Below are 14,442 nucleotides of genomic sequence, written 5' to 3'. Positions count from 1 at the left end.
TTAATGAGCCAGATTTACTTACGTATTATTTGCTTACTACTTACTTTTGCTTGGAGAAGGCAGTGGCACCCCACTCCAGTACTCTTGCCTGGAAAACCCCATGGATGGAGGAACCTGGTAGGCTGTAGTCCTTGGGGTCGCTAAGAGTCGGATGCGACTGAGCGACTTCACTTTCACTTCACTTTGGTTTTGCTTGAACTAGTTTACATTTGGTTTTGGTCACTTGCAACAAGTTCAAACAGTCATTCATTCATAAGGTTTTTTCTTGTACTGTGACATACAAAATACCTTTTCAGGGGTCTGTGCTTCTGTTTTTTTCATATGATTGGCAATCTCCTTCAGACCAGGAGTTATTGCCTTAAAATGTTTTCGATATCAAATAATATGCATTGATATGCAGTGAATAAAATATAATAACAAAACAAACACTTGACAACTGCTATGAGGTCCAAGAACTAAAACATGACTGAGATCACTGGCCCTACGGGTGGGCTCCTCCCCTTTTTTGTAAACTGTCTGCCCCCAGTGGTAACAAAGATCTTAAATTTTATGTTCAGTATTCCTAACCCTAAAAAATTTTGAGACCTATTTTTTTGTTTCCTTATAAAATGTTACTTAGCTTTGCTTATTTTTAAGCTTTAAAAAAAAATGACATAGTATATGTAGTCTTCTGAAACTTGCTTTTTAAAAATTTTATTAAAGTATATCTGATTTATAGTTTTGTTAATTTGAAACTATTTAAAAACTCATCAGCTGTTTCTAAGATTCATCCATCTTATTGCATATAACTAGAGTTCATTCACTTTCACACTGCATAATATTACATTGTGGGAATAAACCATAATTCACAAAGTGTTCCTTCTCCTGGTAGTGGATATCTGAGTTTTTCATAGCTTTACTATTATGAACATTGCTTCTTTAAACATCATTATGCACATCTTTCACACAGGTGCAAGAATTTTGGGGGTATATAGCTAGGAGAGGAACTTAGTGTACAAGTTCAACTTTTGCAAATGGTGCCAAATTATTTTCCAAGGTGATCACACTTACTTCTACTCCCCATGACCAGTATAAGACCCCCACTGCCAGTGTCCCAACAGCACCCAGTAGCCCTGCTCTGATTCTCACATGGTACCTTGCGTGGTCTTTGATTTGTCATGGGCTCAAACGGTTTATTTACTGACTGCTTGAGACAGAGGAATGGATGGGCTGGATGGGTACATGGTATGGAAAATGGAGGAAATTTCCAGAAAATTGGAGGAGTAGAGACCATCTTCACCCAGAAAGATGAACTGGAAACTCTAGTATCTCAGAGAGTCAGGTCCAGATACAAACCACACTCTGGGCTTATCTGGGTTGATGCCCTAGGACTCCCTTGAGGGCCTTCATGGTTGCCTGAGTCTGACCTCATGGCTCAGCAAACCCTCTCCTTATGCACACAAGCTTCAAGGATGAGCCTGCTTTGAGAGCCTGGCCCTTCCCATCTTGGAACATTCCATGTTTTCAAATGGCTGCACAGTGAGTCTAAGAGGGTGATCTTTGGAAATCCACTCCTTTGGGCAACCTATCTCTAATACCCACTGCACTTGGATGGGCCCTAATGTCAGTTTCGAAACAGTCACACTTCCCTGCCCTCTTAACTCTAATTTTTTCTTTAAAGTTTCTTGTTTTCTTTATTGTTGTTTGTTTTTGTTTTGTTTTTTAAAAAGCCAATCTTAGTTACATGCTGGGATTTTCTCTCTGGTTTCAGTCACACCTGAAATTCACAATCTTAACACACACACACACACACACACACACACACACACACACACCCCCTCTCAAAGTGCACATTCCTTACTTCAAATCCAAGGCCTATGAGAAGAGTTTTTGTCGAAGGTCAGCAGCTCTGATTGCATTTCTTTATTTAGAACATTGTTTTCTCTGAAACTGATTCCATTACCTTTGAGTTCACGGAAATGGAGCCCATTAGAAAAGTCAAGAGGCTCCCAAACAGGCTTAGAGTGTGATGCTAAACTTAGGTTCCTTTGGCTACTGTGGCTTATTGACAGGGACCTTTCTCAATTTTAATGGAGCCTGCATCTTCCTGCTTTGCAACCGCCAACCTTCATGGTGGGAAGAGAGGAAACTTGGGGCTTTAGTCCCAGATGTCAACATCCACTGTTATCTCTCCTCTAAATTCCCTACTCCTTCACAGAGTGGCTGACCTACTTCCCATAGCCTTGATATGGCTCTCTGACACCCACATCCAGGGCTCAGGCTGGCCCAGGCATGCACACAGAACAGGGAGCATTTTGTCCCAGGTCCTGGAAGAATGGGTTTATAGACCTGATCATTGAAGGGTCTCTTGGCTTCTAACCTGCAAGTTCCCTTCCCCATCTTGATTGCCAGAGCCTGAGTGTCTGCGTAGGCGACCACAACCTTGCCTGGCCTTAGCTTCCTCACTCCTGGTCTTGCCTATCCTGTTCCCAGCTGGGCTTTCTGTCATCTCTATGGTTCACAGCAGTGCTGGGACACTGGCTTTGTCCTGGGGTGAGCGAACTACACTCTCTGATCTGCAGAATGAGGGTGATAACACCCACCACACCAATGAAGGTGGACTCACACTTGACACATGCAAGTTGTCAGGTGTCATGACATTGGCAAAAAAGAAACATTTGGATGGTGCCTTGTATTGACTTTGTGAGGGGGTTGCTGTTAGGGTCAGCGGGAGCTAAGGGGAGTGAATTGCTCCATCTGCTCTAAACAGCGATTTGCTGTACTCATTCAAACTGGAAATATGTAATTATCCCTTGAGCTATAAATTCCATTTCTATGAATTTATCCAATAGAAATACTGAAGACCTATATATATGAAGGTGTTTGATGCTATATTGTTGGTATTAGCCAAAACGTGGAAACCATCTAAATACCCACTTTCCTATATGATACAGCTTTGTGATGGTGTAACATGAAGCCACTAAAAAAGAATGAAATAGTGATTCATGTGTTCTGTGCTCAGTTGTATCCAACTCTTTGTGAGCCCATGGACTGAATCTCCTCTGTCCATGGGATTTCCCAGGCAAGAATATTGGAGTGGGTTGCCATTTCCTTCTCTAGGGGATCTTCCCAACCCAGGGATCGAACCCAGGTCTCCTATGTCTCCTGCATTGTAGGCAGATTCTTTACCTCTGAGCCATATGGCTTGGGGGAAAAAAAAAGATACAAAACAATTTACTATGCTATTTCCATGTTTGAGCAAGCTTCGGGAGGTGGTGATGGACAGGGAAGCTTGGCATGCTGTAGTCTGTGGGGTTGCAAAGAGTTGGACACGACTGAGCGACTGAACTGAATTGATTTCCATGTTTAAAAATAGGATGTGTGATGTATATGTATGTATATGCTGAGAATGCTTCTGAAAAATTAAAAATGAATAGATAACAGAGAATATGTTCTAGGGATAGAGATAGAGTGGAAGGAGAGTTATCTCTTGCTATGTGCTCTGTACTCTGAAGGTTTTTATCATGTGTCTGTGCAAGTTAAACACAATTTTGAAATAGAAAAACAAATATAGTAAGCTGTCTTCTGTTCTAATTGCTTCCAGGTTCTTATTTCTGGAACACTGATCTGTCACAAGTAGTGCCTCTGACAATGGCCTTTTAAGAAGAGAAAGACATCATATATTTTAGGGAACTGAAAGGAGGATGTGAGACCCCCAGAATTTGTCCCTGCAGGCTCCCACCCAGGGCTGCTAGTCTCCTGTGGCCTTAAGCCCAGGAAAAGCAGCCCCCAGTCCCCGAACCCTGGCCACATAGCTAGCCACCAGCACCCCTTCTTCTGGGGCCCCCACTCTGTTGAATATCCCTTGATGCATGCCAGGCCAGTGCTCAGTGCTTCACAGGTGTTGGTATCAGGTATTGATCTGCTTGCCTCTTCGCTCCACCCCCACAGCTGGCATGGTTGTCCAGGCCATTGGAGCGTCCTCACAACTCCTTGCCACCCTTCCCTCTATCCTTCACACAGCTTCCTGAGTGGTCTTTGTAAATGACACATCACAACTGTCATTGTGCTTAGAAAGCTTCCTATGGCTTTCTGTTGCCATCAGAATAAAATTCAGACTCATTTCCATGGCTGTGGGGCCTCTTGACTCCCTCTCCTCCTCACCTCCCTGACTGCCCCCTCTCCCACTGCTTCAGCCACTCTGGCCTTTGTGTTCCTGAAACAGCCCAAGCACATTCCTGCCCCAGGGCCTTTGCACCTGCCATTCTTTTCAGCTGAACGCCTCTTCCTCCCGCTCTTCACATACCTGTTTCTCATCTTTTCAAAATGTCAAAAAATGTCACTTTTCAGAGATCTCCTTGACGACTGTAGGTAGAGAGCGACTCCTCCCCTAAATCCACCCACTGCTCCATCTGGCACCCAGATTTATTTTCTTCATAGAATTTATCCGTCTCAGCAATGACCTTTTTGACTTGTGTGGGTCTGATCCCTCTCCATAGAATGTCAATGCCATTCCTGTCCCTGCCTCCCTGGAGCCTGGCATGGGAGCCATGGGTGTTTATCAAGTGGATGGATACAGTACCGGCTGTGTTGGATACAGTACCTGCTATGTTGGATAGATACAGTACCTGCCCTGTCGGATACAATACCTGCTATGTTGCAGGTGCTCAATGTTGGTGGAATCTCTGCTGCTTACTTGCTGTGTGGCCTCAGGAAATATCACAACTTCTGCAGCTATGAAGTGGGACAGGCTAGGAGAACCCTGGGCAAAACAGGTTGCTGTTTTCTGAGTGAAGTTTTTTTTTTTTCCTACAAGTCTATTATTCTGAAGAAGTTGTGTGGAAACACAAACTCTGATTTTCCAGCTGGGGCCGTTTTCTGCCCACCTTCCTGCTCTGGGAAGCAGCATATGTGCCCAGGAGACTCCTCCAGAGAGGGTTAGCCTGGAAAATATCCCAGTACCCAGGGGGAGGGAGGGGCCCCCCTGGAGGCATTGAACTGTCTCTTGAAAAAGTGTGGGAAGAAAGACTGGGGTAAAAGAACACAGACTTATGGGACGCACATCCTCAGACAATGTCTGACACTCATTGTGTCAGCACAGAAAGTGCTAAATGAATAATGCATGTGACTGTGATTAATTTTTACTATTAGTAGACTGTGTATACTTTGGAAGAACCAGACTGACAATCTCAGATTTTGTATTTTCACAGTCCTCTGCCTCGTTTAACCTTCACAGCCGCCCTATGGGGCAGACACTCATGTTATCCGCCCACTTGGAGATGAAGCCACCAAGGTGCAGACAGGGTGTCTTGTTCAAGTTCACAGGTGGCTGCAGCACCAGGAATTAAATACATTCAGACTCTTCTTGCTACAAGTCTGAGGTTTCTTGGAGTTTTCTAGGATTCTTTACTTTTGCTCGGCCTGATCTGTTTCCTTGCAGTTATCAGCAGTAAAACGGCCACTATGAAATGAAAGGAGGCTGTGGGCTTGCTCGGGAGGGAACAGGGCTGGGAAAAGAAGATGGGGCACCACCCCCCGGTTCTGTAGGAGAAGGATGCCAGAGGGCCGCTAAGTCAGGAGGGGAAGGGCCGAATCCTGAGACCTCCTTTCAGCATTGAGGCAAGGCGGCTAAATCTCTAAGAGGCCCTGAAGGAGGCTGGACTCTCTGGAAGGGGGCTCAGCAGGAGTAGGTGGAGACAGATGCCTGAAGCAGGCTCCTGTGCGCTGGTCTCCTGGGGCTGGAGATCCAGGCCTATCTTCGCCTCCGGGGGGTTGGGGCGGGGGCCTCAAATCCCAATCTTCAAGCTGTGGGACAAACCCAGCCTGCAGGTTTTTCCTCCACAGCCAAGTTCCAGGGGCCAGGCCCCTTTGAGGGGAGACAACTCACATGTAAAGAGCTCCTGACTCAGAAGCAGACCCCTCCCAAGATGTGCTGGGCGAGGTCCAGCCCCTCATCCTTACCCCCCAGAATGACGCCTCCAGCCTCACCATTACTGCTGTTCCTTTGGGATACACACTGGGGTCAAGCCCTTTGTTCGAGTCTGCAGGGAGGTGACATGAAGTCTCTAACACCTTCGTGGAAATTTAGCCACACAAGGGCGAGTGTGGGGTGAATATTCTATTCCAGGGGCTGCAAGGGGTTGGGGATGGCACATGGATGAGGGTGGCATACACTAGAGAAGCAGGTCCCAATTTGGCCCCGGGATCAGGGCCTGAAGAACAGGTGGTGGATCCCCGAGGGAAAAAAATAAACTGAATTAGGTGCATTTTAATGAGACCATTATATTTTAGGAAACACCTCTGCTAGAGAGTTCCTGCTTTAAGAACCGGATGAAGGCAGTGTGGTCAGGGGTTGGTGCTCGGGGAAAGGCCACCTGGGGTCTGCACATGTCTTCTCCCCCCAGCCCTCACCCCTACTCCCTAGCCCCGGCTCCCTCCCCACCAAGGTTTCCGGAGCCGCCACCCACAGAGCAGCCTCAGGGCTGGGGCTGAGTCACAGGCTGTGGTACCCGCCAGGGGGGCGAGGGTGGCAGATGGCTTGACGTGGGTGAGAGTGGGGAGGAAGGGCCTGTGGGAGGGGGCAGTGACCCTGGGCCCAGCAGGGGAGGGATTCGAGGAAGTGACCTAGGAGGTGGGCCGGGTTCTATGTCGAGCCCCCCCAACCCCCTGCTCTTCCTTTCTGGTTTCCGGGGATGCCATTCCTGTAGGGGCAGCCAGCCGTAGCCAGGTTGGGGTAGAAAGTGACCCTGAGGGGGCCTGAGGCCCAGGGCTTCCGCACAGCCTGCCTGGCCCCGCTGGTCCGGCCGTGGGAGGCAGAGCCTGGCTGTGTTTACCCAGGCCGGGCACTTCCGGAGCAGATGGGCGCCTGTCAGCGCTGCCAGCCAGGAACTGGGCTGACATCCTCTCAATGCCAAGTGGCAGGTGACTCGGGGGCCTGGACGGGAACATGTGTTTGGTTTTGCTGCTTATTAGGAGAAATCTCTCCAGGCTGAGAGCTGCCTGCACACCTGAGTGAGCACAGCCCCAGCGAGGGGGCACACGGGCGCAGACTCTCTGACCTGAAGAGGCCTGGCTCTTTTAGTTACTGAGAGCCGGCGACTCTGGGCTGTTAAGCTTTGCTTTTTGTCGCCGTTACCTTGGCGTGTTAGGGTCCTAGGACGGTCATTACAAAGCACTGAAAACTGGGTGGTTTAAACCACAGCAGTGCGCTCTCCTACAGTTCTGGAAGCTAGAATTCCCAATTCACGGTGCCGGGAGGGTTGCTTTCCGAGACTTTCCTGCCTCTCTCTCCGAGCTTCCGGTGGTTGCCAGCAGTCCCATAGACACAGCCCATGGACGCATCACTCCAGTCTCTGCCTCCACCATCACGTGGTGCTGTCCCCTCTGTGACCTCACTGTCTCTTCTCTTCATATAAGGACACCAGTCATATTGGATTAAGGGCCTACCCACTCTAGTATGACGTCATCTTAATTTAATGACTGCAACACTCCAGTAATAAATAGTAGATTGCTACAAAGCCTTGTCTGATAAGGTCACATTCTGAGGTTCTCGGAAGGACATGGATTTTTGGGGGCGATGCTTGGCCTGCTCACCAGTGTCACGCCTCATCTCATCTCTAATTCTTCCTCCTTCTCACTCCTTTCCTCCCTCTTCCATGCTGCCCCCAGCCCCAAGCTCAAGGGGAGGGGAAGTCTGCCTTACTCCCAGGCAGGACGCTGGAGCCTGCAACTGTAAATTAGAAAGAACTCCAGAAAGAACTGAATTGTTTTTGCTAAGATACTCTTCCCCATTAAGAGGCAATCAATTTACAACTGTGGTTTTAATCCTTTTTAGAGTTTTGGAGGCCTTTGGGACAGAGGGAAGACTTTGGACTCCCACTCAGGATAAAGGTACAAATGCACACGCCTGCCTTCCAATACCCATCCTCCTTTTCTTGGGTTCCAGGGAAGGCTTTCTGGGAGCCAAAGAATGCCTGCCCTGGGGTCGAAGGAGGTCGCAGCTGCTTGGCATCCCAGCGCTTGGGAGCTTAGGGGTTGCCACTCAGGTCAAGGATCTGGGGAGAGTTTCCTCAGTTCAGACTGTTGTCAGTGTGTGCATGGCCGGTAGGGTAGGCATGACTGGGGTAGGGGTGTGGAGGGCCCAAGAAAAAGAGGATGCTTTCATGTGGTGTGAACATGTTTTTTTATGTGTTTGGTTTTTTGTTTTTTTCACTTGCTTCAATAGCCACCACACCAGAGACATCGTTGAGAGGAGACCCAGAGCCTGAGTTCTCCAAGGACAAACCCTGAGCAGATAACAGTGGCTTCTTCTGGAGAGGGCTCTAGCACTGGGGGCCTCAGGGGAGGATTTTCCTTGTTGCTCCCTGTATTTTGGTATGATTTGACCTTTTCTGATGAGAATGTACCTAAATATTAATTTTGTATGAAATCAAAGTTTTTCAAAGAAAGGCTCTGGTATTCTGGGGCTTCAGATCCATTTGAACAGCTTATGAAAACTATGGACTGGTTCTCCCCCGTGCTGCTCACCATGTGCATCCCCAGCTCGGAGGGAGGACCAGACTCCTGACCCTGGAGCTGACCCAGCTTCTTCCCGTGTAGAAGCCCACCTGCTGCCACCAGCCAGGCCCCTGGGATGTCCTCTCCCCCGTCCCCACTCCTTACCTGCGCGTGTGCATGCATGTTAAGTCACTTCAGGCATGTTCGACTCTTCGCAACCCTATGGACTGTAGCCTGCTAGGCTCCTCTGTCCATGGGATTCTCCAGGCAAGAGTACTGGAGTGGGTTGCTATGCCCTCCTCTGGGGGATCTTCCTGACCCAGGGATCGAACCAGCATCTCTTTATGTCTCCTGCATTGGCAAGTGTGTTCTTTACCACTGGAGGCACCTGGGAAGCCCTACTTCTTACCCAGTCCCCCCACAAATTCTAGACTCACTCTTCTTGGGGTCACTGTTTCTCTAACTAGAGGCATCAGAATCACCTCCTGTTATTCTTTGAGCCACTGCTCCAGGTAAAGAGCATTCACTGTGCCTTTCAGACTTCACCCGGATCCAGAGATGGGCTCCATCCTGGAACAATGCTCATCCCCTCTCCAGTACCCCTGGGAATCACTTGGGATGGGGGAGAAGGGGAAACCATCTCCTCTTGAGTCAGAATGATGAGATGGGTGGCATTGAAGACTGTGATGGTCTCAGCTGGAAGAGACCCTGGAGGATCACCCCACCCCAGTCAGGGACTGAGGATCCAGAGGTAAGGGTGGCTTCTCCCAAGTCCTCCACTGTCCTCTGAGCCCTGTCCCTGGGCCTGTGCCTCTCCTCTGCACTGAGATGGGACAGGGCTACAAGGGGAAAGGCAAGAGGGGTGCAAGGTAGGGGCTCTCTTCCAGGCTCTACGGATCTTGCCTCACTCTCACCTCAAGGGACTCGACTGAGTGAACCAGGTGTCCCTGTCACCTGACCCAGAAACTGGCATGGAGTCGGGAAGGGAAGAGAGGCAGGAGGAAGCTCAGCCCCACCCCACTGTGAGGAGGCAGCATTGTGAAGGAGGGAAAGGTTTGCTGAGGTCTGTTTCCACTTCTTCTGCATCTTCCTTTCCAGCCGGTTCTGTTCTGCCTGTGTCTCAAGGCCACAGCTGTGGGGCTATTTTTTATTGTCTACAGTAAATGTGTTCCACCCTGGGGTGTGTTTTCATCTTAAAGGAGGACTCACAGCAACCCCAAGGGTGGAATGCAGGGTTGCAAGGCCAGCAAAGTTTTGCAACGTAGGGACTGGGGAGCGGAGGGTTCTCCTAGGAGCAGAGGGTTCTTTTAGGCATCTCTGCCCCAGCCCACATCAGATTAACCCTCCCACATCACTCAAGATCCTCAAGATGCAGGTTTCCTGGGGGCTGGCCTTGGTACCACTATCACTGATACAAGCGTGGCCCTCCTGGGGACCAACCCAGCTGGTGTTTGGAGCATCTTTGCCTGCTGGACTGCCCCGGAAGAGATGAAAGGGGGTCCAGGGTGTCAGATTCCTCCAGCGGCTGAGATTAGAGCCCCCACCACATTGAGGGGCAGCAGTCTTGGCTACCCGCCAGCTGGTGACCAGTCTGGGCTGCCCCTGGGAAACAGTGAGAGGCGCAGGCTCCCCTGTCCCCAGTTCCGTTCACTTGCTGCTGGTGGGCGGTGACTTTTGGAAGGACAGGGACACATGGAATGTCTGTAGATCCCAGGTCAACACTACAATGCCCAACAGCCACCAGTGAGTTCTTTTCTTTTCTTTTTTTTTTAAGCTTTTGTTTGTGTGCTTGCTTTTGTTGTGGTGTGCCACTCTCAGGCTCCGTAGTTGTAGCCTGTGGACTTAGTTGCCCCCAGAATGTGGAATCTTACTTCCCTGACCAGGGATCGAACCCGTGTCCCCCACATTGGAAGGCAGATTCTTAACCACTGGACCGCCGGGGAAATCCCACCAGTGGCTTCTCAGGAGACAAATTGCGTGGCCTCTTCTTGGGCCTCTCCTCCTCCTCCTCTGTAGAGGTCAGTGGGGCAGCTAGTCCTCCTCCTATTCCGCTACCACCCCCTGCCCTCGACATTCCCCCAGTGCCTACCCTGTGGCAGCCCTGTACCAGCTGGCCTCTGGGATACAAAGAGAACAGGTCTTGCTTCTTACCTGAGGAACTCGGGTGGCAACAGGCAATTTCAGAAGAACAGGTGTGAGAGCCGTGTTTGGGGTACACCAGGAAGAAAGCAACCCTGCCTGGACAGGCCTCTCCTTTCACATCCATGCTGTATCCCTCTCTCCTCCCACTTAATTAATACCAGCGCAGGCGGGCTGAGCTCTGACACTTTGAGATGGGATGGCCCTGCCACCTCCATCCTCACCGCAGCATGGCACAGGGAGTCCGTGAACTCATTTAACTGGAAAAGGAGACTGAAGGTGAGAATAGTCAGAAGCTAGCCCCAAGCCACACACACACCTTCCACTGAACTCTTTCTCTGTTGTGGTGAGGGTCCCACTCCCTGAGGTCTGGACTCCATTCTCCTTTCTGCTTTCTTTCTGACCCCACCCATGGTCACATCCTCCCACACACTCAGCGGCTGCCTCCCTCATCTGCATCAGAGGCTCTAGCACCCTTCAGACTGGCATCCACTCTTCCTTCTCCACCTGCCAGGCACCTCTACACAGGCATCCTGCCAGCACCTCAGCCCTGCTCTGCCCAAGCCCCACCATCTCTTCCAGAAATCTGACTATTAATGATGCCCCCTGCTCTTGGGTCCCAAGGCATCTCTCCTGCCTCCATCCAGAACTCACAGTGCTCTGCAGCATGACAGAGCCACAGGGGGCAGTGACTCAGAACCTTTTGGTTGCAAGTGACAGAAAATTTCCATTCAAACTGCTTTGGTCAACCACAGACATTTGAGTAGAGCTGGTCTCAGACCCAGCTGAGTCCAGTGCCTCAGATGGCACCATTGGGTCTTACCTTTCAGCTCAGCACTCAGCATGGGGCTTGGTTTCACACCTAGGTCCCATGGGATGGCAAAATGGCCTTCAGTTCAGGCCTCCACCCACTAAGGATGAGCAGAAGAGAGAGTGCTTCTTGCCCTGGTAAATCCTACACAAGCCCTGGGTTTTACCCTCTCTGCACCAATCAGTTTGTGCGCAGTCACTGAGGGTAGGAGGATTCAGTGCTCTCACTGGCCAGGCTGGTCCTGGGCTCCACTGGAACCATATGGACACAGTGGTGTTACTAATAAGGGTTTTAACACACATAGGGGTTCCATGAGCTATGTCCTCTCCAAATTTGTGGTGTGCAGGGGAAGGAGAGAAGTGATGGATTTGTTCTGGGGATTTTGGTGGCCATCACTAGGTAAGATTCATACCAAGATACTTTAAGGGTTGAGCTTTAGAATTCACAGTTGAGACTGAGCTGGTTGAGCCTTGATCCGCTAGTGGCTGACTAGGAGATGCATGGTGATAGACAACCCCCCAGATTTCTGTGGTTGACATAATGCAAATTTATTTCTTCCCAAGCTGCATGTTCCATGTAGGGCAGTGGGGTACTCTGCTCCACACAGTGACTTAGGGATCCAAGTAGTTGAAGGTGCCATGGGCACATCGCCACTGTTTCATGTCAAGGGAAAGGAGAGACTGGAGACTCATGCCTGGGCTTTTCACTGGCCTCCCTTTGGGCATGACAGATGTCTCTTCCGCTCATATTTCATTGGCTAGAACAAGTCTCGGCCTCATTGGAAGAGGGTGGGAAACAAATGGTGTATTTGCAGACATGTACTATTGCTATCCCACTCCAGTGTTCTTGCCTGGAGAATCCTAGGGACGGGAAGCCTGGTGGGCTGCCCTCTATGGGGTTGAAAAGAGTCGGACACGACTAAAGCGACACAGCAGCAGCAACTATTGCTATCACATCCACTACTTAGCTGCATGTCCATATGTGAAGTGCATACTCTCTCTGTGTCTCAGTTTCTCCATCTGTTAATTAAGAATTACAATTGGTCCTTTCTCACAAGGCAGTGTCAGGATTCAATCAGTTTCTACATGTAACTATCTCAGAAAAGTGTCAGCATATAGAAATAGCTTGATGAGGGTTAAATAGCATTGAGGGTTCAATAGTATTGATACCTCCTATTCTTAGGATCACAAATACCCCCTTTACCCCCAATAAGAATTAAATGATCAGACATCATTCAATGATATTCTGATCTAAGACAGGAACATAGAACTGAGTAATTTTTGATGAGGAGTTTAATATTTTTGAAGCTCTACTTCATCTTCCTTTAAAACAGATTCCCTCTGACCTTTTGGGTCATCCCCCTTGTCTTCCCAACCTTCTCTGCCAACCCCTGGGATTCGTGAGCTGATGAGCATGGGCGTCCTCTGCTCCTTTTCTTCCCATGAGGATGCCTTTGCTCTGCTTCCCTCCTCCTCACTCCCCACCCCCGCTTCTCTGTCCAATTTTTTGCCCTCTCAAGGCTAAGTTCACCCCACTTCCCTGACTCCTCCACCCTCTAGCTTCACTCACCCACATCTCTTGTGACTTTCCTTCAACCCTCTTCTGGTGTTCTTGTCCACAGTCTGCATTGTCTTCCCTCTGGGGGGTCCAAGTAGAATCTATCTCCCCCATTCCATGAAGGCAAAGGGAGAGCATGTTGCAATTCTCACTCATCTCCCATCACAACCCATCACCAGAGGGAGCAGGGAGAACAGAGGGAGCCGGTGAAACTAGACCAATAGTGAGGCAACCACAGGAGAGGAGGGTGAGGGCTTCTCAGAGGAGATGGACTTACACGAACTCATCAGGCCCTGCAAGGAGTGAAGGGAGGGTCCTGGGGATTAGCCTGCTTCTGCCACTCCATCACCCCTCCTCATCAAATTCCTGGCACCCTTCTCCTCATTCCTGTCCTGGGGCATTTGTGGCAGAAATGCTTTTCCCAAGGTGCTTGCAAGACCGATTCTTCAAGAGTAACCGCCTCTTCAAGCCTTTCCCTGACTGCTCTCTCTCATGTTGCTAGTTCCTTCTTTTTTTCCCTCTCTCTCTCCATTGCCCTGTTTTATTTTTCTTTCTGATATTTCTCTGTTGCCAAAGGTCTTTACTTTTTTTCCTTGCTGTTGTTTGTGGCTCGCACCAGCCCATTTAAACAGGTCTTCCTTCTGCACCTCTGAATTCCAGCAGTTTGGGCAGCCCTGACACATAGTAAGTCATTAATAAATACTTATTGAATGAAGAATAAATGAAGAGCCAAATGAGAGCATCTTGTTTGCTGTGGACCAACACGATAGGCCTGTGGTTCTCCCACCCTCTTTGGTTGGGAAAGACCACTTGGGCCCACATGTGGCTGCAACACAAGACCTCCCCCAGATGATTGCCTTTGGCAAGACCCCAGTGAGGCACTGGGGGCCAGTGGGGGCAGTCAGGATATAGGGGGCAGGAGGAAAAGGGGACGACAGAGGATGAGATGGCTGGATGGCATCACTGACTCGATGGACGTGAATCTGAGTGAACTCCAGGAGTTGGTGATGGACAGGGAGGCCTGGCGTGCTGCGATTCATGGGATCGCAAAGAGTCGGACACGACTGAGCGACTGAACTGAACTGAACTGAACTTTTATCAAGAGGCATTTTAGTTCCTCTTCACTTTCTGCCATAAGGATGGTGTCATCTGCATATCTGAGGTTATTGATATTTCTCCCAGCAATGTTGATTCCAGCTTGTGCTTCTTCCAGTCCAGCGTTTCTCATGATGTACTCTGCATATAAGTTAAATAAGCAGGGTGACGATATACAGCCTTGACGTACTCCTTTTCCTATTTGGAACCAGTCTGTTGTTCCATGTCCAGTTCTAACCGTTGCTTCCTGACCTGCATAATTCTTCATGCCTGTTTCCCCATCTGTAAAGCAGTGATCATAACAGTACTGACCTCATTTTATGAGGCTTAAGCAAATTCACATTTGCAAGCACTTGGACCAAATA

General features: G+C 49.4%; 1 long non-coding RNA gene across 1 annotated transcript; it reads left to right on the top strand.

Moving 5' to 3' along the window:
• Positions 1-6,101: 6,101 nt before the first annotated feature.
• Positions 6,102-8,426, top strand: LOC133239664 (uncharacterized). Its single transcript, XR_009733924.1, has 3 exons — positions 6,102-6,900; positions 7,814-7,869; positions 8,204-8,426. It is a non-coding gene; the product is annotated as an uncharacterized LOC133239664 (long non-coding RNA).
• The last annotated feature ends 6,016 nt before the right edge of the window (positions 8,427-14,442 follow it).

Source organism: Bos javanicus, chromosome 26 (genome assembly GCF_032452875.1).
Source record: "Bos javanicus breed banteng chromosome 26, ARS-OSU_banteng_1.0, whole genome shotgun sequence".
NCBI classification, from domain to species: domain Eukaryota; kingdom Metazoa; phylum Chordata; class Mammalia; order Artiodactyla; family Bovidae; genus Bos; species Bos javanicus.
This window is presented reverse-complemented; position numbering and strand designations above follow the sequence as displayed.